Genomic DNA, 23,293 nt, shown 5'->3' with positions numbered 1-23,293 from the left:
AATTGGGTATTTTTGACAGCCGCAGAAATTCTATGGGTTCTGAAAGTAAATGTGGAAATTCTATAACATGAATTTTGAAATTTAGCATGGTGTATAAAATGTAGAATCCTGTCATGTTCGGGGTCAACCAGCCCATTGCGTTATACATCATGGGCACTGCCTTTCCTCATGCAATCAATCGTTAGTATTTACTGAGCACCTATTGTGGGCAAAGCACTGTAGTAGGCCCTTGGGATAGCACAACAGATGGAAGATGAATACTGCCTGTATTCAAGGAGCTCACAATCTAGGGCCTATTTCCATTTGAAAATGGATTGGGGATCCCAGTATTCAAAATCAGAGTTGGCCTCAGATATTTGGCTGCCCTGAGGAGGGAAAATATTCACCATCTCTTCCCACTGAATATGGTGTTGATCACAACATTTTGTGGTAGATTGGCCAAAGAATGTTTCCCCATTGTCATGTCACAGTGACTCCTGCTGCCATCTTGTCCCAGCATGGCCTACTGGATAGAGCACAGTCCTGTGAGTCAGAAGGACCTGGGTTCTAATCACAGCCCTTTCACTTGCCTGCTGTGAGACCTCGGGCAAGTCACTTGACTTCTCTGTGCCTCAGTTACCTCATCTGTAAAATGGGATTAAGACTGTGAGCCTCAAGTCTGCCCCAGTGTTTAGTAGAGTTCCTGGAACTAAGCACAAAACAAATAACACAATCATTATTATTATTATTATTATTATTGTTAGTGCCGTACTAATGTTCCTACTATCTCCACAGCCACTCTTTGGCTGAGCTCCCCAGAGAGCCTGGATAGTTCCCTAGACTGTAAGCTCTTCCTCTAGATTGTAAGCTCCTTGTAGGCAGGGAATGTGCCTATCAACTCTTTTATATGGTACTCCCTCAAGTGCTTAGTACAGTGTTCTGCACACAGCAAGTGCTCAATAAATTGGATTGATTATTATTATTATTAAAATAAAAATAAATGATGGCATTTGTTAAGTGCTTACTATGTGCAAAGCACTGTTCTAAGCGCTGGGGGGATACAAGGTGATCAGGCTGTCCCACGAGGGGCTCACAGTCTTAATCCCCATTTTACAGATGAGGTAACTGGGGCACAGAGAAGTTAAGTGACTTGCCCAAAGTAACACAGGTGACAATTGGCAGAGCTGGGATTTGAACCCATGACCTCTGACTCCAAAGCCCGTGCTCTTTCCACTGAGCCATGCTGCTTCTCCATACTATTAATATTATTATTATTGTTATTATTAATGGTATTTGTTAAGTGCTTACTACGTGCCAAGCACTGTTCTAAGCACTGGGGTAGATACAAGGCATTCAGGTTGCCCCACGTGAGTCTCACAGTCTTAATCCCCATTTTGCAGATGAGGTAACAGCGGCACAGAGAAGTTAAGTGACTTGCCCAAGGTCACAATAATAATTATGATATTTGTCAGTCAATCAATCAATCAATCAATCGTATTTATTGAGCGCTTACTGTGTGCAGAGCACTGTACTAAGCGCTTGGAAAGTACAAGTTGGCAACACATAGAGACAGTCCCTACCCAACAGTCAAGTCCTTACTTTGTGCCAAGCACTCTTCTAAGCTCGGGAGTAGAGACAAGGTATTCAGGTTGGACACAGTTCTTGTCCCATATGAGGCTCACACTCTTAATCCAAGAACCTGTGCTCTGCACACAGTAAGCGCTCAATAAATACAATCGAATGAATGAATCCTGACTTCCATCCCACTAATGGATCACTTCCATCCTGCATGCTGCCACCATAATAATAATAATAATAATAATGGCATTTATTAAGCACTTACTACGTGCAAAGCACTGTTCTAAGCGCTAGGGAGGTTACAAGGTGATCAGGTTGTCCCACGGGGGGCTCACAGTCTTTAATCCCCATTTTACAGATGAGGGAACTGAGGCCCAGAGAAGTTAAGTGACTTGCCCAAAGTCACGCAGCTGACAGTTGGTGGAGTGGGATTTGAACCCGTGACCTCTGACTCCAAAGCTTGGGCTCTTTCCACTGAGTCACACTGCTTCTCTAAGCAAGAGGCAAGAGGAGATAGACGGGTAGCCCTTGCTTCCATCATCTTGTGAAAAGCAGTCCCTCCGCCATCTCTGAATGGGAGAGCATCACTGGTGTCTTTATGAAGGTAGTGCCACCATCATAGCTGTGACGGGCAGTGGCTGCCCTGCCATCTGACCGCCCGAGGAGGTGGCTTACCCCATTTTCCAACCGGAGCTGCCCTGCATTAGGGCCTAATCTCAAGATGATGACGATAATGACGATGGTATTTGTTAAGCGCTTACTATGCGCCAGACACTGTTCTAAGCTCTAGGCTGGGGTAATTACAAGCTAATCAGGTTGGACACAGTCCCTGTCCCATATGAGGCTCACCGTCTTAATCCCCATTTTATATATAAGGTAGCTGAGGCCCAGAGAAGAGAAGTGTCTTTCCCAAGGTCACATGGCGGACGAGTGGCAGAGGTGGGATTAGAACCCAAGTCCTTCTGAATCCCAGGGCTGTGCTCTGTCCACTAGGGTCAAGGGGACCAGACCATTGGCTTTCCTCAGAAATCCTTACCTCTGATGACATGGCTAATCAGGCATTCTCCTATTTACCCATTAGCCTATGTTCCGCCCAGTGGGCCAAAAGCAGGGTTTATATGCTATAATATACTTTTTATCCCCTCTCAGGGTCGCACCTGGAGAGTTTCCAGTACTCTACCAGTCACGATTACGCGAGGGATAGTCAAGCAGAGGCATACCCATGCCATTTCTGGCTTGGGCAGTGTCTAGTGAGTAGAAGGCAACCTGCTCCAAATCATCATCATCATCAATCGTATTTATTGAGCGCTTACTGTGTGCAGAGCACTGTACTAAGCGCTTGGGAAGTACAAGTTGGCAACATAATCAAAACTCACCTGCGCTGGGCGGCAGCGGGATGAGAGAGTCAAGGGCGGAGACACATTTACTATGCAGAAGGAAGGAACGGTAAACCACTTCTGTATTTTTATCAAGAAAACTCTATGGATCCACTACCAGAATGATTGCAGATGGAAGTGGGACATTCTGAGAGAGATGTGTCTAAGGCGCCGCTATGGGTCAGACACGACTCAACGATATAAGTCAACAACAATACTTTTCATGGTATTTGTTAAAGTGCTTACTACGTGCCAGACACGCCACTTTTCTACTGTGGGACCTTGGGCAACTCACTCAACTTCTCTGGGCCTCAGTTACCTCATCTGTAAGATGAAGATTGAGACTGTGAGCCCCATGTGGGACAGGGACTGTATCCAATCCAGCTTCCTTGTATCCACCCCAGCACTTAGTTCAGTGCCTGACACATAGTAAGCGCTTAACAAATACCACATTTATTATTATTAATTATTATTATTATTATTACTAATCACTGGGGTAGATGACTTGTACTTCCCAAGCGCTTAGTACACTGCTGTGCACACAGTAAGTGCTCAATAAATATGATTGAATGAATGAATACAAGCTAATTATTTTGGGTAGGTCCATGTTCCACATAGGACTTACTGCTTTTTTCATCCCCATTTTACAGATGAGGTAGCCGAGGCGCCGAGAAGTTAAGTTGGTTTTTTTTTTTGGCATTTATTAAGTGCTTACTATGTGCAAAGCACTGTTCTAAGAGCTGGGGAAGTTACAAGGTGATCAGGTTGTCCCACGGGGGCTCACAGTCTTCATCCCCATTTTACAGATGAAGTTACTGAGGCACAGAGAAGTTAAGTGACTTGCCCAAAGTCACACAGCTGACAATTGGTGGAGCCGGGATTTGAACCCATGACTCCAAAGCCCATGCTCTTTTCCACTGAGCCACGCTGCTTCTCTAAGTGACTTGCCTAAGGTCACGCAATAGACAAGCGGCAGAGCTGGAATTAGAACCCAGGTCCTTCCGACTCTCAGACCCCCGTTCTTTCCATTGGGCCACACTGCTTCTCCGTCCAGGTAAAAGACTTTAATGAAGCATTAGATCCCATGTCAGCGATAATCTATGGTTGGGTGTAGGATTTCTGAGTGTATTCTGGTACTATCCTCAGTTTTTATCAGATCTAGTGTCAGCCTGTAGCACTGTGATGATGCCGTGAAATGATTCCTGTCATTTTTGTGTCTTGAAGATGGCCGTACCTGTACATTTTAGCCAATTTTCTATGCTTTAAAAGTCTTCCTCATCAATAGTAGAAGGCACATCCAGAAAATCTTTGAAGTGTTCTTGAAATCCATCCACGTAAGAGCCTATCTTTTTGTGATGAGGGGGATACTGTACACACTCTTCACACTTACTCTTCAGTGTGAATGGGTCCAGAAGCCTTCTTCAGTGACAGAGAAGGGTCCTTAGTTTTGAGAGCATTAGAATGTCTTTAGATCTCTTCAGCTCTGACATCTCACCATTCATTGTATGTGTTTATGAGTTTAATCTACCATCTTGTTGCAGGCTTTTGAAGAACTCTAGCTTTCTATAATCATGCTGCAATTTTTACTTTGGTGCAAGTCGCTTTTGCCACTTTTTAACCTGTGACTCTTGCTGACTGCCTAATAAGACCATTTACTGCAATCTTCCTCCCACCATTCCTCTCCATACTCCTTGAGTTTATAGTCTACACTTCAGTCTCAAGTTCTTCTTCTCCAATTTTCTTCTTGACCCCTCCACAAATCTGGCTTCCACCCCCTTCACTCCACAGAGACTGCCTATTCAAAGGTCACAAATGATCTGCTTCTTGCCAAATCTAATGGCCTGCACTCCACCCTAATCCTCCTGGACCTCTCAGCTGCTTTTGACACTATTGGTGATCCCTTTCTCCCAGAAACATTATTCAACCTCGTCTTCACTGACACTGTCCTCTCGAGGTTCTCCTCCTATCTCTCTGGCTGCTCATTCTCAGTCTATTTCATGGGCTCCCCCTCTGTCTCCCATCCTCTAACTGTGAGAGTCCTCCAAGTCTCAGGTCTGGGTCTCCATCTATGCTCCTTCTAAACCCACTCCTGTGGAGAACTCATTCGCTCCCTTGGCTTCAACTACCACCTCTATGAGGATGATTCCCAAGTCTACAACTTCAGCCCTGATCTCTCTCCCTCTCTGCAGTCTCATATTTCCTCCTGCCTTCAAGACATCTCTACCTGGATGTCTTGCCATCACCTAATACTTAAAATTTCTAAAATAGAAGTCCTCTCTTTCCCCTCAAACCCTGTCCACCCCCTGATTTTCCCATCACTGTAGAGAGCACCACCTCCCTTCCTGTCTCGCAAGTCCGTAACTTTGGCGTTATCCTTAACTCCTCTCTCTCATTCAATGCATGTATTCAATTCATCACTAAATCCTGTCAGTTCACCCTTCACACCATCGATAAAACCCACCCTTCCCTCTCCATCCAAACTGCTACCATGTTCATCCAAACACTTATCTTCTCCCTCCTTGAATACTGTATCAGCCTCCTTGCCGACTTCCCTTAGAGAAGCAGTGTGTCTCCGTGGAAAGAGCACGCGCTTTGGAGTCAGAGGTCATGGGTTCGAATCTCGGCTCTGCCATATGTCTGCTGTGCAACCTTGGGCAAGTCACTTAATTTCTCAGAGCCTCAGTTACCTCATCTGTAAAATGGGGATGAAGACTGTGAGCCCCATGTGGGACAACCTGATCACCTTGTATCCCCCCAGCGCTTAGAACAGTGCTTTGCACATAGTAAGCGCTTAACAAATGTCATCATTTTTTTTCCCTGCCTCCTGTCTCTCCCCTCTCCAGTCCAGGCTTCACTCTGCTGCCCCGATCACTCATCTACAGAAATGTTCAGTCCATGTTTCCCCACTCCTCGAGAACCTCCAGTGGTTATCCATCCACCTCTGCATCAAACACAAACTCCTTACCATCAGCTTTAAAGCACTCAATCACCTGTCCCCTCCTACCTCATCTTGCTACTCTCCTACTACAATCCCGCCTCCACACTTCAGTCTTCTAATGCCAACCTAATCACTGTACTTCAATCTCATCTATCTTTCTACTAAACTCTCACCCACATCCTGCTTCTGGCCTGAAATGCCCTCCCTCCTCTTATCTGACGGTCCCTCTCCTCACCTTCAAAGCCTTGTTGAAGGCCCATCTCCTCCAAGAGGCCTTCCCTGACTAAGCTCTCATTTTCTCTTTTCCCACTCCCTCTGCGTCCCCCTGATTTGCTCCCTTTACTTACCCCTCCCTCAGTCCCACAGCATTTAGGTGCATATCCTTAATTTATTGATTTATATTAGTGTCTGCCTCCCCCTCTAAACTATAAGTTCATTGTGGGCAGGAAGTGTGTCTGTTATATTGTTGTGTGGTACCCTTCCAAGCTTTTAGAACAGTGTCCTGCACACAGTAAGCGGTCAATAAAGACAATTGATCGATTGATTGATCACAGTCTCAGTGGTGGGCTTGTTGGGGATTCAGTCTAGCGTTCCTCCTAATTTGAAGGCCTCTCCAGAAAGAGGCATATTCAGCTTCTATCTCTGTGAACTGTTCTTCGTCAGATCGATCGATCGTTGCTATTTAGTGTGGATTTACCATGTGCGGCACAGTCTACTGTAGTAAGGCTTGTGGTGAGCACAGGCTGATTTGCTGCCATCCCTCCTGGATGCTGTGAGCTCAGGCACGCCTGCTGCCATCCCTCCCAGCTGCATAAAGGACAGCCAGCTCAGTCACTGTCCTCTCCAGCTGCTGTGAGCGCAGTTATCTCCATTGCCATCTCTCTCAGCCCCCATGAGCACAGCCAGCCTCTCCGCCATCCCTCCCAGTCATGGCAAACACAAGAAGCTCTGTCGTCGTCCCTCCCTGCCACTGCGAGCCAACAAGCTCCACTGTCATCCCTCCTGGCCTCTGGAGAAACAGCATGGGCTAGTGGAATCAGTTAATCAATCAAATGGTATTTATTGAGCACTTACTCCGAGCAGAGCACTGTACTAAACGCTTGGGTGAGTCCAATACAACAGAATTAGCAGACCTGTTCCGTGCCCATCACGCATTAACAGTCTAGAGGTTAATCTGATAATCTTGCATCTGAGCTAGGGGTTAAAACCATAATTATTAAAAGGAGTTATCAGCTCAGGTTCTTTTCCCCCAAGCTAAACTCATCTAGTTTGGCTCTGTGCTAGACTTCTGGATGGAGACTAGGTTGAGGCGGTCTCAGGTAAACTCAGGACAAAAGACCCTGGGCCTGAAGGGTCATTTCCCAGGCGAGGATCGCAAACAATGACTCCGCAGAGTGCCTCCTCACTGCCGAGCTCCAGAGAAGAGAGCCTGACCAGGATTACAGGGGGTCAGAGTTTTCTGGGAGCTGTAAGGCCCATGCAAATAGAAAAGGAGCACAATGAAGAGTGGAAAGGAAAAGGAAAAAAGAGGCCGTGGAGCTCCAGATGGCTCTGAGGAATGTTTCTGCCACTAAGGAGAGGAGAAAGCCGGACGGAGAAGGGGAAAGGGGCAGGGAGTGATGGAGGAGGTTGGTTACATTTTCCAACCCAAAAGAGCCTGGGCATTAGAGGACCTCAGTTCTAACTCTGCACTACCATTTCCCTGCCGTATTGCCTTCGACAAGTTGCTTAGCTTCTCTGAGTTTCAGTTTCTTTATCTGTAAAATTCATTCAATCATATTTATTGAGTGTTTACTGTGTTCAGAGCTCTGTACGAAGCGTTTAATGGAGACTTACTATCAGTTCTCCTGCTTAAGACTGTCAGCCCCATATGGGCAAGGACTGTGTCTAACTGAATTACCTTGTATCTACCCTACTGCTTGGTACAGTCCTTGGAATATAGTAGCCCTTAACAAATACCATAGTTATTCTTACTTTTACTTGGTACAGTGTGCTACACACCCTAGGTGCTCAAAATCTGGTACTGATTGAGTGGTTTGAAGAAATTTTGGCAAAAATAATGTTTCATCCAAATATTTGCGGATAAATGCTGCTGATAGAGAAGCAGCATAGCATAGTGGATAGATTATGGGCCTGAGAGAAAGAAGGTCATGGGTTCTAATCCCACTCCACCACTTTTCTGCTGTGCAAACTTGGGCAAGCCACTTCACTTCTCTTTGCCTCAGTTACCGCATCTGTAAAGTGGGGAGTAAGACTTGTGAGCCCCATGTGGGACAGAGACTGTATCCAACCTGATTTACTTGTATTCACCCCAACATTTTGTACAGTGCGTGGCACAAAGTGCTTAACAAATATCACAATTATTATTGAATATAGTAAGATAATGTGATTTACTGAACTCAGTTGCTCATTTGAAAATGACTCGAAAGGGCTCAAGCTCATGATAATGCAACCAATCTATCAATGGTATTTATTGAACACTTTCTCTGTGCAGAGCCCTCGTATATAATCAAATGGTATCTGTCTGAAGTCAGAAATTCTAGGAAAAGAAGGTTAAAAACTATGAGTATTTAGCACTTTGAAAATTTTCACCTATTTTGGTCCATAAAAGTGCTTCTGGAAAATTAATTACTCACTAAGTACTGTGAGGGCATATCGTGATACCCAGTGCTTAGCAGGTTATGTGAGAGTATAAGCCATCAACTGGTCACTTAACTTCTCTGTGCCTCAGTTACCTCATCTGTAACATGGGGATTAAGAGTGTGAGCCCCACGTGGGACAACCCAATTACCTTGTATCTACCCCAGCTCTTAGAACAGTGCTTGGCACATAGTAAGCGCTTAACAGATACTATCATTATTATTATTATTATTTCTCTAGCAGCTGAATGACCCAGGAGTTAGGTTGGGTCACCAGCAGTTGAAGCAGAGAGGGAGAGATAAACTATCGCTGCCCTTTACCTCCCAAGCGCTTAGTACAGTGCTCTGCACATAGTAAGCGCTCAATAAATACGATTGATTGATTTATCTCAAAAGCTAAGAGTGCAGTTTAGGGTCTCTTCTAGACTATAAACATCATGTTGGCTTGGAAAGAGTTTACCAAATCTGTTATATTCAACTCTCCTTCCCCCCAACTCAAGCCTCAAGCACTTGATACAGTGTTCTGCAAACAGTAAGCACTCAATAAATACAATGGATTGATTGAGTGCTGGATGTCTGCGGCAGGAAAATGTTGCATAGACCTGGAGGCAAGGAGTCTACCAGTACTAAGATCTGCCCTTTCCTCTCCATCCAAATTGCTACCACATTAATACAATCACTCATTCTATCCTGCCTTGATTACTTTATCATTCTCCTTAGTGCTATCTCTGCCTTCTGTCTCTCTCCACACTCCAGACCACATTTCACTCTGCTGCCAAGATCATTTTTCTACAAAAAGGTTCAGTCCACTCCTCAAAAACCTCCAGTGTTTGCTCATCAAACTCTGCATCGAATAGAAACTCCTTTATCAGTGGCTTCAAATCACTCAATCACCTTGATCCCTCCTACCTTACCTCTCTGCTTTTCAACTGCAACCCATCATGCACACTTTTTTCCTCTAATGCCGATCTACTCACTGTACCTCGATCTCGTCTGTCTTGCCACTGAACTCTTGCCCACATCCTGCTTCTGGCCTGAAATGCCTCCCCCCCACCACTTCATATCTACTAATGATGGTATTTGTTAAGCGCTTACTATGTGCCAAGCACTGTTCTAAGTGCCACGGTAGATACAGGGTAATCAGGTTGTCCCACATGGGACTCACATTCTTCATCCTCATTTTACAGATGAGGTAACTGAAGCATAGAGAAGTTCAGTGACTTGCCCAAGGTCACACAGCAGACAAGTGGCAGAGGTGGGATTAGAAGCCATGTCCTCTGACTCCCGAGCCCGTGCTCTTTCCACTAAGCCATGCTGCTTCTCTGACAATCAGTCTCCTCACCTTAAAACCTTATAATAAGCCCATCTCCTCCAAGAGGCTTTCCCTGACTAAGCCTTCATTTTCTCTTCTCCCACTCCCTCCTGCATCACCCTTGCATTTGTATTTGTACACCTTTTATTCACCCCTCCCTCAACCCCACAGCACTGGGAATGTGTTTGTTATATTGTTGTCACACTCTCCCAAGTGCTTAGTATTCATTCATTCATTCAATCGTATTTATTGAGCACTTACTGTGTGCAGAGCACTGTACTAAGCACTTGTTCTCTGCACACAGTAAGCACTCGAGAAATACAATTGATGATGTCCATAACCACAATTTATTCATTTATTTATTTATTACTATTAATGTCTGTCTCCCCCTAGACCATGTGTTCTTTGTGGGCAGAGAACACATCTACCAACACTGTTATATTGTATTCCCCTAATTTCTTAGTACAGTGCTCTGCAAATAAATCACACTTAAGACTGTGAGCCCCCACATGGGACAATCTGATCACTTTGTATCCCCTCCAGTGCTTAGAACAGCACTTGGCACATAGTAAGCGCTTAACAAATGCCATCATTAATAAATCCGATTGATTGATTCACTCTATCTGGATCATTTTTCTAAAAAAAATTTCAGCCCATATCTCCCAATTCCTCAAGAATCTCCAGTGGTTGTCTATCCACCTCTGCATTAGAAACTCCTCTTTAATGCCCTCACTCACCTTGCCCCATGCATTTTAGGACAACTCTACTTGGATGTCCTCCCACCACCAAAAACTCAACATGTCCAAGACAGAGCTCCTTATCGTCCCTCCCAAATTCTGTCCTCTCCCGCACTTTCCCGTCACAGTGGACGGCACAACCATCCTTTTCATCTCACAAGCCTGCAATCTTGGTCTCATCCTTGACTTCGCTTTCTCATTCACCCCACATATCCAATCCTTCACCAAAGCCTTCCAGTCTCACCTTCACAACATCACCAAGATCTGCCCTTTCCTCTCCATTCAAACCACTACCACGTTAGTACAATCATTCATCCTATCCTGACTGCATTGCTGCATTAACCTCCTTTCTGACCTCCCAACTTCCTACCTCTCACCACTTCAGTCCATACTTCACTCTGCTGCCCGGACTATCTTTCTACAGAAACGTTCAGGGCATGTCACCCTCCTCCTCAAAAATCTCCAGTAGTTGCTTATCAACCTCCATATCAAACAAAACTCCTCACTATTGGCTTCAAAGCTCTCCTTCGGCTTGCCCCCTCCTACCTCACCTCCCTTCTCTCCTTCCCAGCCCTCACCCTCAGCTCCTCTGGTGCTAACCTTCTCACTGTGCCTCATTCTCGCCTGTCCCACCATCGACCCTTGGCCCTTGTCCTACCTCTGGCCTGGAACACCCTTCCTCCTCAAATCCACCAACTAATCACTCTTCCCCCCTTCAAAGCCCTACTGAAGGCACACCTCCTTCAAGAGGCCTTCCCAGACTAAGCCCTCCTTTTCCTCAATTTCCCCTCCCTTCCGCATCACCTCAGCTCTCTCCTTTTGCTCTTCCCTCCCACCCCATAGCATTTATGTACATATTACATATCTATAATTCTATTTATTTATATTGATGCCTGGTTTTTTTTGGATATCTGTCTCTCCTGCTGTACACTGTAAGCCCGGTATGAACAGGGATTGTCTCTCTTTATTGCCAAATTGTACTTTCCAAGCACTTAGTACAGTGCTTTGCACACAGTACGATTACATGAATGAGTGAATTTTACTTTGCTGATCTCCTGCTACAGCCCAGCCCACACCCACTGCTAATCATTACTGATCTCGTCTATCTCCCCCTGGCCTGGAAATTCCTCTCTCTCCAGATTCATTCATTCATTCAATCGTATTTATTGGTCGCTTACTGTGTGTAGAGCACTGTACTAAGCGCTTGGGAAGTACAACTTGGCAACATATAGAGATGGTCCCTACCCAACAACTGGCTCACCAGGCCTCCACCCCCTCCACTTTCAAAACCTTGTTTAGGTTACATCTCCTTCAAGACACCTTCCCCAGTTAAGACCTCTTTTCCCAGCTCCCTCTCCCTTCTGCGTTGTCTATAATAATAATAATGATAATGATGGCATTTATTAAGCGCTTACTATGTGCAAAGCACTGTTCTAATTGCTGGGGAGGTTACAAGGTGATCAGGTTGTCCCACACGGGGCTTGCAGTCTTAATCCCCATTTTCCAGATGAGGGAACTGAGGCCCTGAGAAGCTAAGTGACTTGCCCAAAGTCACACAGCTGACAAGTGGCAGAGCTGGAATTTGAACCCAGGACCTCTGACTCCAAAGCCCGGGCTCTTTCCACTGAGTCATGCTGCTTCTTAGATAGGTGATCTGTGGATATTTGGTATTTTCCCTACCCACAGCCCCACAGCACTTATGTACATGTCTGTAAATTATTTACTTACATCAGTGTCCATCTCCCCCTCTAGACTGTAAGCACATTTTGGTCAGGGAGCGTGTCTACCAACTCTGTTGTATTGTACTCTCCCAATGCAGTGCTCTGCCCACAGTAAGCACTCAATCATTACCAATGATTGATCAATTGATTGATTGGCCTCCCTCAATGTCCTCTGGATTAGCTCTCTCCCTCGACTCTGGTATTCCCAGACTGAGCCCCCTTTTTCCTCTCCTCCTCCCCTCCCCATCACCCCCTCTCCCTCTGCCCTACCTCCTTCCCCTCCCCACAGCACTTGTATATATTTGTACAGATTTATTACTCTATTTATTTTACTTGTACATATTTACTACTCTATTATATTAATGATATGCATATAGCTATAATTCTATTTATTCTGACGGTTTTGATACCTGTCTACGTGCTATGTTTTGTTGTCTGTCTCCCTCTTCGAGACTGTGAGCCCATTGTTGGGCAGGGACCATCTCTATATGTTGCCGACTTGTACTTCCCAAGCGCTTAGTACAGTGCTCTGCACATTTCTAGACTGTGAGCCCACTGTTGGGTAGGGACCGTCTCTATATGTTGCCAACTTGTACTTCCCAAGCGCTTAGTACCATGCTCTGCACACAGTAAGCACTCAATAAATATGATTAAATGAATGAATGAACAGTAAGCACTCAGTAAATATGACTGACTGACTGGCTGAATATTAATTGATCAGGAGCTCTTGATTCATGTGCCAGAGATCGTGATAAGCCATAAACCTCAGTTCAAATTCAGTTTTGGTCCCACCAAGGGCTCACATTACAAAGCAGGGGAAGAATGGGAATTTATAAGTTAAGTGACTTGCCCAAGGTCACTTAGAAGTCAAGCGATGATCCAGGATTTGAACCTGCATCTCCTGACACCCTGGTTAATATAGTGTGTGTGTGTGTAATAATAATAATTAATAATAATTATGGTACTTGTTAAGCGCTTACTATGTGCCAAGCACTGCTCTAAGCACTGGAGTAGATACAAGTTAATCAGGTTGGATGCAGTCCCTGTCCCACAGGGGGCTCACAGTCTTAATCCCTGTTTTTTTATAGATGAGGTAACTGAGGCACAGAGAAGTTAAGTGACTTGACCAAGGTCACACAGTAGACATGTGGCACATTAGAATCCAGGTCCTTCTGACTCTTAGGCCCATGCTTTTCTCTGTGTGTTTGTGTGTTTGTGTGTGTGTGTGTGTGTGTGTGTGTGTGTTTATGTGCATGCGCACACACATGCACTAGAAAAGCAGCGTGGCTCAGTGGAAAGAGCCCGGGCTTTGGAGTCAGAGGTCATGGGTTCAAATCCCGCTCCGCCAACTGTCAGCTGTGTGACTTCGGGCAAGTCACTTCACTTCTCTGGGCCTCAGTTCCCTCATCTGGAAAATGGGGATTAAGACTGTGAGCCCTCCGTGGGACAACTTGATCACCTTGTAACCTCCCCAGTGCTTAGATGAGTGTTTTGCACATAGTAAGTGTTTAATAAATGTAAAATGGGGATTACGACTGTGAGCCCTCCATGGGACAACCTGATTACCTTGTAACCTCATTCATTCAATCGTATTTATTGAGCGCTTACTGTGTGCAGAGCACTGTACTAAGCGCTTGTCCTCCCCAGTGCTTAGAACAGTGCTTTGCACATAGTAAGTGCTTAATAAATGTAAAATGGGGATTAAGACTGTGAGCCCTCCGTGGGACAACCTGATCACATTGTAACCTCCCCAGTGATTAGAACAGTGCTTTGCACATAGTAAGTGCTTAATAAATGTAAAATGGGGATTAAGACTGTGAGCCCTCCATGGGACAACCTGATCACCCTGTGACCTCCCCAGTGCTTAGAACAGTGCTTTGCACATAGTAAGTGCTTAATAAATGCCATTATTATTATTATTATTATGCAGGATCAGAATAGTTCCACGTGAGGCACAAACTTATTGTTTCTGCTTAGGTAAAAAAAAGTGCTTGTTCTTTCACGATATCCACTGTTTCACTCCTCCCTCTGGTGGGGTGGGATCACTATTGAGGTGCTCTGATCGTATAAGGAATCTCTTCACTCTCTGCTCTTTAAGCTACCCCTGTAGTTACCTCTGTGTCCAGTTAGTCTGTAGACTACAATTGATGAATATACATACGCTATACTATATGATTAATATAAATGCTTGGGTTTTCTTCTGAAGCCTTTTCACGGGTGCTTTTGTAAATTTACTCCTCCAGGCTGGGGCCTTTGTAAGAACTACTGGGACATGAGAGAGAGAGAGAGAGCTACGAATGAGTAATAAGGATGGGGGCTCCTTTTATTCTCTTTGTGATGTGGGTCGTATTTAAATATGCAGATCTGAGGAAAAGCCAGGGATTTAACAATTATGGCATTTATTAAGCTCTTACTATGGGTTAAGAACCCTCTCAGGATCACACCTGGAGAGTTTCCAGTCCTCTACCAGTTTCGACTATGGGAGGGAGAGTCAAGCAGAGGCCTTCCCATCCCATTCCTAGTTTGGCCAGTGGCTAGTCAGTGGAAGGCATCCTGCTACATGTCAAGACTCCTCTGTGCTGGGCAGCAGCGGCAAGGAGAGAGTCGAGGGCGAGGACTGAAGTTTACTGTGTGGAAAAGAGGCGATGGTAAACCACTTCCATATTTTTACTGAGAAAACTCTATGGGTACATTACCAGAACAATTGCAGATGGAGATGGGGTGTCTGGGGAGGAATGTGTCATCATCATCAATCGTATTTATTGAGCGCTTACTGTGTGCAGAGCACTGTACTAAGTGCTTGGGAAGTACAAGTTGACAAGATATAGAGACAGTCCCTACCCAACAGTGGGCTCACAGTCTAAAAGAGGGAGACAGAGAACAAAACCAAACATACTAACAAACTAAAATAAATAGAATAGATATGTACAAGTAAAATAAATAAAGTAAAATAAACGTCCATGGTGTTGCTATGGGGCGGAGGCGACTCGACAGTTTAAGACAACAATGGGTTAAGAACTGGAGTCTCTGCTCCCCGAAAGGGCCGACAACCTATCTTATTCCCATTGTACAGATGAGAACACGGAGATCTAGAAAGGTTAAGTAATTCATTCAAGGTCACATAGTAGGCCAGAATCTGAACTGGGACTCGTACCCGTGTCTCCTGGTGATGTTATTATTATTAGCTTTACAACGTGGCTCTGTTGACAGCACTACCATCCTTCCCGTCTCACAAGCCCGCAACCTTGGTGTCATCCTCGACTCCGCTCTCTCATTCACCCCTCACATCCAAGCCGTCACCCAAACCTGCCGGTCTCAGCTCCGCAACATTGCCAAGATCCGCCCTTTCCTCTCCATCCAAACCGCTACCCTGCTCATTCAAGCTCTCATCCTATCCCGTCTGGACTACTGCACCAGCCTTCTCTCTGATCTCCCATCCTCGTGTCTCTCTCCACTTCAATCCATACTTCATGCTGCTGCCCGGATTATCTTTGTCCAGAAACGCTCTGGGCATATTACTCCCCTCCTCAAAAATCTCCAGTGGCTACCAATCAATCTGCGCATCAGGCAGAAACTCCTCACCCTGGGCTTCAAGGCTGTCCATCACCTCGCCCCCTCCTACCTCACCTCCCTTCTGTCCTTCTCCAGCCCAGCCCGCACCCTCCGCTCCTCCACAGCTAATCTCCTCACTGTACCTCGTTCTCGCCTGTCCCGCCGTCGACCCCCGGCCCACATCATCCCCCGGGCCTGGAATGCCCTCCCTCTGCCCCTCCGCCAAGCTATCTCTCTTCCTCCCTTCAAGGCCCTGCTGAGAGCTCACCTCCTCCAGGAGGCCTTCCCACACTGAGCCCCTTCCTTCCTCTCCCCCTCGTCCCCCTCTCCATCCCCCCATCTTACCTCCTTCCCTTCCCCACAGCACCTGTATATATGTATAAATGTTTGTACATATTTATTACTCTATTTATTTATTTATTTTACCTCTACATATCTATTCTATTTATTTTATTTTGTTAGTATGTTTGGTTCTGTTCTCTGTCTCCCCCTTTTAGACTGTGAGCCCACTGTTGGGTAGGGACTGTCTCTATGTGTTGCCAATTTGTACTTCCCAAGTGCTTAGTACAGTGCTCTGCACATAGTAAGCGCTCAATAAATACGATTGATTGATTGATTGATTGGAAAAGAGCCCGGGCTTTGGAGTCAGAGGTCATGGGTTCAAACCCCGGCTCTGCCCCTTGTCAGCTGTGTGACTTTGGGCAAGTCACTTAACTTCTCTGGGCCTCAGTTACCTCATCTGTAAAATGGGGATTAAGACTGTGAGCCCCCCGTGGGACAACCTGATCACCTTGTAGTCTCCCCAGTGCTTAGAACAGTGCTTTGCACATAGTAAGTGCTTAATAAGTGCCATCATCATTATTTACTATATGCCAAGCACTGTACTAAGTGCTGAGATAGCCACAGGATAATTAGGTCCCACATGGGGCTCGTAGTCTAAGTAGGAGGGAGAAGAGGTATCAAATCTCCATTCGCAGATGAGGGAAGTGAGGCACAGAGAAGTTAAGTGACTTGTGACTTAGAGAAACAGCGTGGCTTAATGGAAAGAGCCCAGGCTTCGGAGGCAGAGGTCATGGGTTCAAATCCCGGCTCCGCCACTTTTCTGCTGTGTGACCTTGGGTAAGTCACTTCACTTCTCTGGGCCTCAGTTCCCTCATCTGTCAAATGGGGATGAAGACTGCGAACCCCCCGTGGGACAACCTGATCACCTTGTATCCCCCCAGTGCTTAGAACAGTGCTTGGCACATAGTAAATGCTTAACAAATGCCATCATTATTATGAAGAGAAGCAGCGTGGCTCAGTGAAAAGAGCCCGGGCTTTGGAGTCAGAGGTCATGGGTTCAAATCGCAGCTCCGCCAACTGTCAGCTGTGTGACTTTGGGCAAGTCACTTCACTTCTCTGGGCCTCAGTTCCCTCATCTGTAAAATGGGTATTAAGACTGTGAGCCCCACATGGGACAACCAGATTACCTCGTATCCCCCCAGCGCTTAGAACATTGCTTGGCACATAGTAAGTGCTTAACAAATGCCATCATTATTATTAAGAGAAGCAGCGTGGCTCAGTGGAAACAGCATGGGTTTTGGAATCAGAGGTCATGGGTTCAAATCCTGTCTCCGCCAATTGTCAGCTCTGTGACTTTGGGCAAGTCATTTCACTTCTCTGGACCTCAGTTACCACATTTGTAAAATGGGGATTGAGACTGTGAGCCCCTCGTGGGACAACCTGATCACCTTGTAACCTCCCCAGCACTTAGAACAGTGCTTTGCACATAGTAAGCGCTTAATAAATGCTATCATTATTATTATTATTACTATTGTCCAAGATCACATAGCGATAATAGGTAGAGCCAGGATCAGATTCCAGGTCCTCTGGCTCCCAGGCTCTCGCTTTTTCCATTAGGCCACCCTGCTTGCCGTGGAATAGCATAGCTCCACATATTAAAATACTCCAATAATTGGTGCCTAAAAATGCTATTAGACCTGAATTGTTCGTATGCACCATATCCCCAGAACCTGGGCAGCTGGATTTTCAAGATTCTTGAAACCAAAGTGTTCTTTCTTCACACAGTATTCATGTTTGTAGAAACAGCTATGACCTATTGAAAAAAAACAAGTGGAGTAAAAATTGAAATTTGAACTAGTTCACAGTATTCCTTTAAGAACTTATTTGTTCACTTTAAAAAGTGTATGTGCATGTGCATGATTGTAATTGCTTATTGTTATAAAACAATGGAGCAGTTTTTGAGCGTAAATGTGCGTAACGTTTAAATTGATTCCATCTTGCTTAATTTCTTTTTCATTTCTCTCTAATTAAGGAATGTATTTCATGTTTCTGTAATAAATGCTTCTTTAACAGCAGTCTACTTTTGAGGGCTGTCTGTCTCTTCCTCCCTGCCCTTCCCTGTATACTGTGTGTTGTATAGAGGCAGGCAGCTAATTTAAAAAAAGATGGGACTGCCTTTTCCATCAGGAACTTACGTTTTCCAGTATGTGAAATAGCTTATTCCTCACAGAATGCACACCACCAAAAGATTGGGCAATAAATACTCTGCAGCTATTTTCTCTAACTTTTTAGTTCTGAGAAACGAAGAGATCAAATCCACTTCAATTAAGTGGCTGAGAGGAGTGGGGCCTGGCGAGGATTTGAACAGTTTCCAAAGTGACTATTTAATTGGATGGAACATTTCTGCAAGATTCACGTCGGTAGTCAGTTTAAGTGGCTTTCAGAGTGTCTCCATGACAGAGAAAAGAGGAGTGTTTGGGGCTCTAAAACAAGTTTTTAGACCTAAGGTCTGTACAGCCAGTGCAGAGTATTAATTTTCAAATGTGAAAAGTATTGCCTAAGCGTGTCATAAACAGACAATTTAGTGGAACGATCATCTCCTTTCAAAACCATCTGCAAGGGAGAAAATGTTGAGGCATGACCCAAGAATACATTGTGAAACGCTTTGTAAGCTATTTTCTAAGAAAATCCAAAGTGGACAGTAATGATTTTGGAAAAAAAAAAATAATTACACCCTACTTCACACTCCCACTTCTGGATCAATGAAGAAAAGGTTAAACCAGTCCTGACCCTGTTCCCTGAAAGATCCCACTGTTGACGTTAGAGTAGGGGAACTTTCAAGTTGACAAATGTCACAAGGATCTTCCCTTTGGTGAAATGCATACAAATGGGGGATAAACTGTATGCAGGCCCCATCAAGTTGAGTGAATGGGATGAAAAGTGGTAGGTGAGCATCGGTCTGAAAGGGAGAGAGAATTATCTGTAGATGTGCTTGAGAAGAAATAATAAGACAGATTAAGCAAAAATAATGAAGTGACAATACAAAGCAATCAAAGAGCACCAGCCTGGGAGTTAGAGATCGTGTGTTCTGATCCCTTTCTTGGCCGTGTGCTTGCTGTGTGACCTTGGGTAAATCACTTCCATTTCTCTGGGCCTCAGAATGGAGATTTAATCCTTGTTCTCCCTCCTGTTACATTGTGAGCCCTGTGGGGGACAGGGACTGTGTCTGACCTGATTATCCTGTATCTTCCCCAGTGTTTACAACATTGCTCGATCCTCAATAGGCGGATAACAAACAACACAATTATTAATTGTTATTATCTACAAGAGCTTGTGTAGAATGTGATTGAAAGAACAACTTTTAGGCTCCTCATCTCATTAGCAAGGCCATCTCAAACCAAACAGCAACAATCTTCCTAGCAGTGATGGGCTAGTTAGGGTACTATTATTGTTATTATTATCATCATCATCATTATCATTATTATTCTTGATAAGTGCTTACTATGTGCCAAGAACTGTTCTAAGCAGGGCTCACAGTCAATGTAGGAGGGAGTCAGATTTCATCCCCATTTTACAGATGAGGTAACTGAGGCACAGAGAAGTGAAGTGACTTGCCCAGGTCACACAGCAGATGAGTGGAAGACCCAGGATTAGGACCCAGCTCCTCTGACTCTCTCGTCCAGGCTCTTTCCACTAGGTCATATTGTGTCTTCATTACTGAAAGAAAATAATTTCAAACCCCTTAAGAACCTGAAATGCTCAGATCAGCTCTCATGACGTCTTTAAAAAAAATCTATCTGTGGTTACATAGTTCAAATGGTCATTAGAGAATGGAAGATAATACTGATGGTATTTATTAAGCACTTACTATGTGTCTTGCACTGTCCTAAATACTGGGGTAGATAAAATATAACCAGATCATCCTCCTGCCCCACATAATAATAATAATAATGGTATTTGTTAAGTGCTAACTATGTGCAAAGCACTGTTCTATGTGCTGGGGGGATACAAGGTGATCAGGTTGTCCCACATGGGGCTCAGTCTTAATTCCCATTTTACAAATGAAGGAACTGAGGCAGAGAGAATTTAAGTGACTTGCCCAAAGTCACACAGCTTACAATTGGCAGAGCAGGGATTTGAACCCATGACATCTGACTCCAAAGCTCGGGCTCTTTCCACTGAGCCACGCTGCTTCCCACATGGAACTCATAAGCTAAAACAGAGTGAGAACAGGTATCTAAATCCCATTTTACAAATGAAGAAACTGAGGCATAGGGAGGTTAAGTGAATTCCCCATGGCCACACAAAATGCAAGTAAATTCATTCATTCAATCGTATTTATTGAGCGCTTACTATGTGCAGAGCACTGTACTAAGTAAATGAAAACTACCCGTTATTTTTATAGTACTTGGGCCAGCTACTGTATTAAAAACAGAATTAGTTAGAAGATCATCAGGTTGGACACAGTATCAGTCAATCAATCATATTCAGTGAGTGCTTAATATGTGCAAAACACTGTACTAAGAGCTTGGGAGAGCACAATATAATGAAGTCGATAGACATGTTCCCTACTGATAAGGCGTTTACAGTAGTCTAGAGGGGAATATGCTAGCAGGTACAAACTAATGTGATCTCACACAGCCCTTGTCCCTCTTGGGGATCATAGTTTAAAAGGGATGGAGAATAGGTATTTTATTCTCATTTTTACAGTTGAGGAAACTGAGTCCCAAAGAGATTAAGTGACTTCACCAAGATCACACAGCAGGCCAGGTATACAGCCCAATTCTATGGTCTTTCCACTTGGCCAAGCTGTCTGTAAGACTAGGGCTCTTTCTAAACTAAGCATTCGTTAAATATTTTTATACTGACTAGAAATCCCACAATGTCCTATTTCCACTTAGGCCATGAGAAACTTTTTGTTCCTGCTTTCCTTTCACAAAATTCTTCTTCCTGCTCAAAAATCCCCCAAAAGTTCATTTAGTTTGAATAATGGGATTTTTGAGTGCTTTGAGATATGGAAAGGATGCTAACATACTTTAGTTTTATTGTTGCAACAATAATAATGATGATAAATAACTGTGGCATTTGTTCAGTGCTGACTATGGACTAAGCACTGTGCTAAGCGCTATGATAAATACATGATAATCAAGTGAAACATAGTCCCTGTCCCAAATGAGATTCACAGTCTAAGGGGGGAGTCCCCATTTTACAGATGAGGAAACTGAAGCACAGAGAAGTCATTTCCCCAAAGCCACACAGCACAGCACAGCATATCAGAGCAGAGATTAGAAACGAAGGCCCCTGATTTCCAGGACTGTGCTCTTTGCACTAGGAGAGGAGAAAGAGAGAGACAGAGAGAGAGAGTGACCTTTAAAGTCTTAGCTACATGGGGATAAATTACATAGAAAATAAACTAGTGGAGTAATGCTATCATCATCCCTGCTTTTCTCCCATCCCTCTCTCCCTGTTCTCCTTTTCCCAGACTTTTCTTCCTCTGCCCATCATTTTCCTTCTCCATTTTCCTTTGTCTTATTTTCTTGCATCTTTCTTCCTTGCCTCCTCCTCCTCTCCTCTCCCATGCCATTTTCCCTCCTCTGTCCATCTACCCCATCTCCTCCATCAGTCAATTTATTGATCACCTTCAGTATTAAAATTTGGGACAGTAATGGAGCTAGAAGACTCTATCTCTGACCTCAAAGAGCTTAAATTGTAGCACAAGAAATTGCAGTTTATGGCTTACAATTCCTTTTTTATGCTTCTTCTCCTTTTTCCTCCCTCTCCCTTCTTCCCAATTATAATGATCACCTGCCGTAGCTCCCATGCCACTAAATGAAAAATGAGAACTGATATTGTAAGATGTAAAAGACAAATACATTTTTCTCTAATTTATCTTGTTATACTTCTATCTTTCAATCTATACTATATATTATACATATATTGCATACTTCTACAGTTATACATGTATATATATTTTCACAAATATATGAATATTTATATATATATATATATATATATCCCAAGAGATTCTATGAGTTAGATATTTGCAAATGGTCAGAATAGATATTCTTCTTGTATTAAGAGGAGTCACCTGTATCTCAAATTATTTACAATTTTATTTTTATTGGATTGTTAGTAATCTGAGAATGGATATTTAAAAAATATTATAAGTGCCATCCAGTAATTTCCAATTCATAGTGACTCTATGGATATACTTTCTCCAGAATGTCCTGTCCTCTGCCATGATCTGCAACCTTTCTAACAGTTCTTCCGTTATTGCTGTTATGTTCTCTATCCATCTAGCTGCTGTACTGCCTCTTCCATATTTTCCCTGGACTTTTCCTAGCATTGGTATCTTCTCCAGAGAATTAGTCCTCCTGCTTATGTGTCCAAAATATGCTAATTTAAGTCGAGTTATTTGGCCTTCCAAAGACCACTTTGGTTTACTTTGCTCTAAAATCCGTTTGTTTTTTGGGCAGTCCGTGGTATTCACAAAAATCTTCTCCAACACCACATTTCAAAAGAATCGATGTTTTTTTTCACTGTCCAACTTTCAGATCCATACACTGTCACTGGAAACAGCAAAGAGTTGACAATTTGCATTCTTTTGGCAATTGTTACATCAGCACATTTCATGACTTTTCCAGGCTGTTCATAGCAAGTCTTCCTAACATTAATCTTTGATGTACTTCTTGGCTACTAGTTCCTTTATTATTGATTATTGATCCCGGGAGAGAAAAATGGTCAACTATGTCAATCTTCTCTCCATCCACTACAAATGTGTTAAAAATTCCAGTTGTCATGATCTTTGTTTTCTTGACATTCAAATATAGGCCCATCTTTTTGCTCTGTTGCTTAACTTTTAATAATAAGCCCTTCAGGTCTTCTTCATTTTCTGCTAGTGGGTTTGTATCATCAGCATAACAAAGGTTGTTTATATTGCTTTCTCCAATCTTTACTCCCCATTTGCCATCTTAAATATTTTCAAGAAATAAAGTTTCATATATGATAATAATAATAGGGTAATAATAATGAAAATAATAACAATTGTGATAACTTACTATGTCCCAAGCACATAACGGTATCCTAAGTGCTGGGGTGGATACAAACAAATCAGATTGGACAAAATCCCTATCTCCATTTTACAGATGAGGTAACTGAGGCACAGAGAGATGAAGTGAC

At 43.9% G+C, this 23,293-nt stretch overlaps 1 long non-coding RNA gene and 1 other non-coding gene across 2 annotated transcripts in view; both read left to right on the top strand.

The window, feature by feature from the left end:
• The window catches only part of LOC119924978, a 111,472-nt gene that overhangs the window by 67,577 nt on the left and 20,602 nt on the right, over positions 1-23,293 (top strand). The window lies entirely within an intron of this gene.
• On the top strand, positions 14,707-14,844 carry LOC119933952. The gene has a single exon (XR_005452822.1). It is a non-coding gene; the product is annotated as a small nucleolar RNA SNORA7 (small nucleolar RNA).

The sequence above is a fragment of the Tachyglossus aculeatus genome, chromosome 1 (genome assembly GCF_015852505.1).
Source record: "Tachyglossus aculeatus isolate mTacAcu1 chromosome 1, mTacAcu1.pri, whole genome shotgun sequence".
Taxonomy (NCBI): Eukaryota; Metazoa; Chordata; class Mammalia; order Monotremata; family Tachyglossidae; genus Tachyglossus; species Tachyglossus aculeatus.
This window is presented reverse-complemented; position numbering and strand designations above follow the sequence as displayed.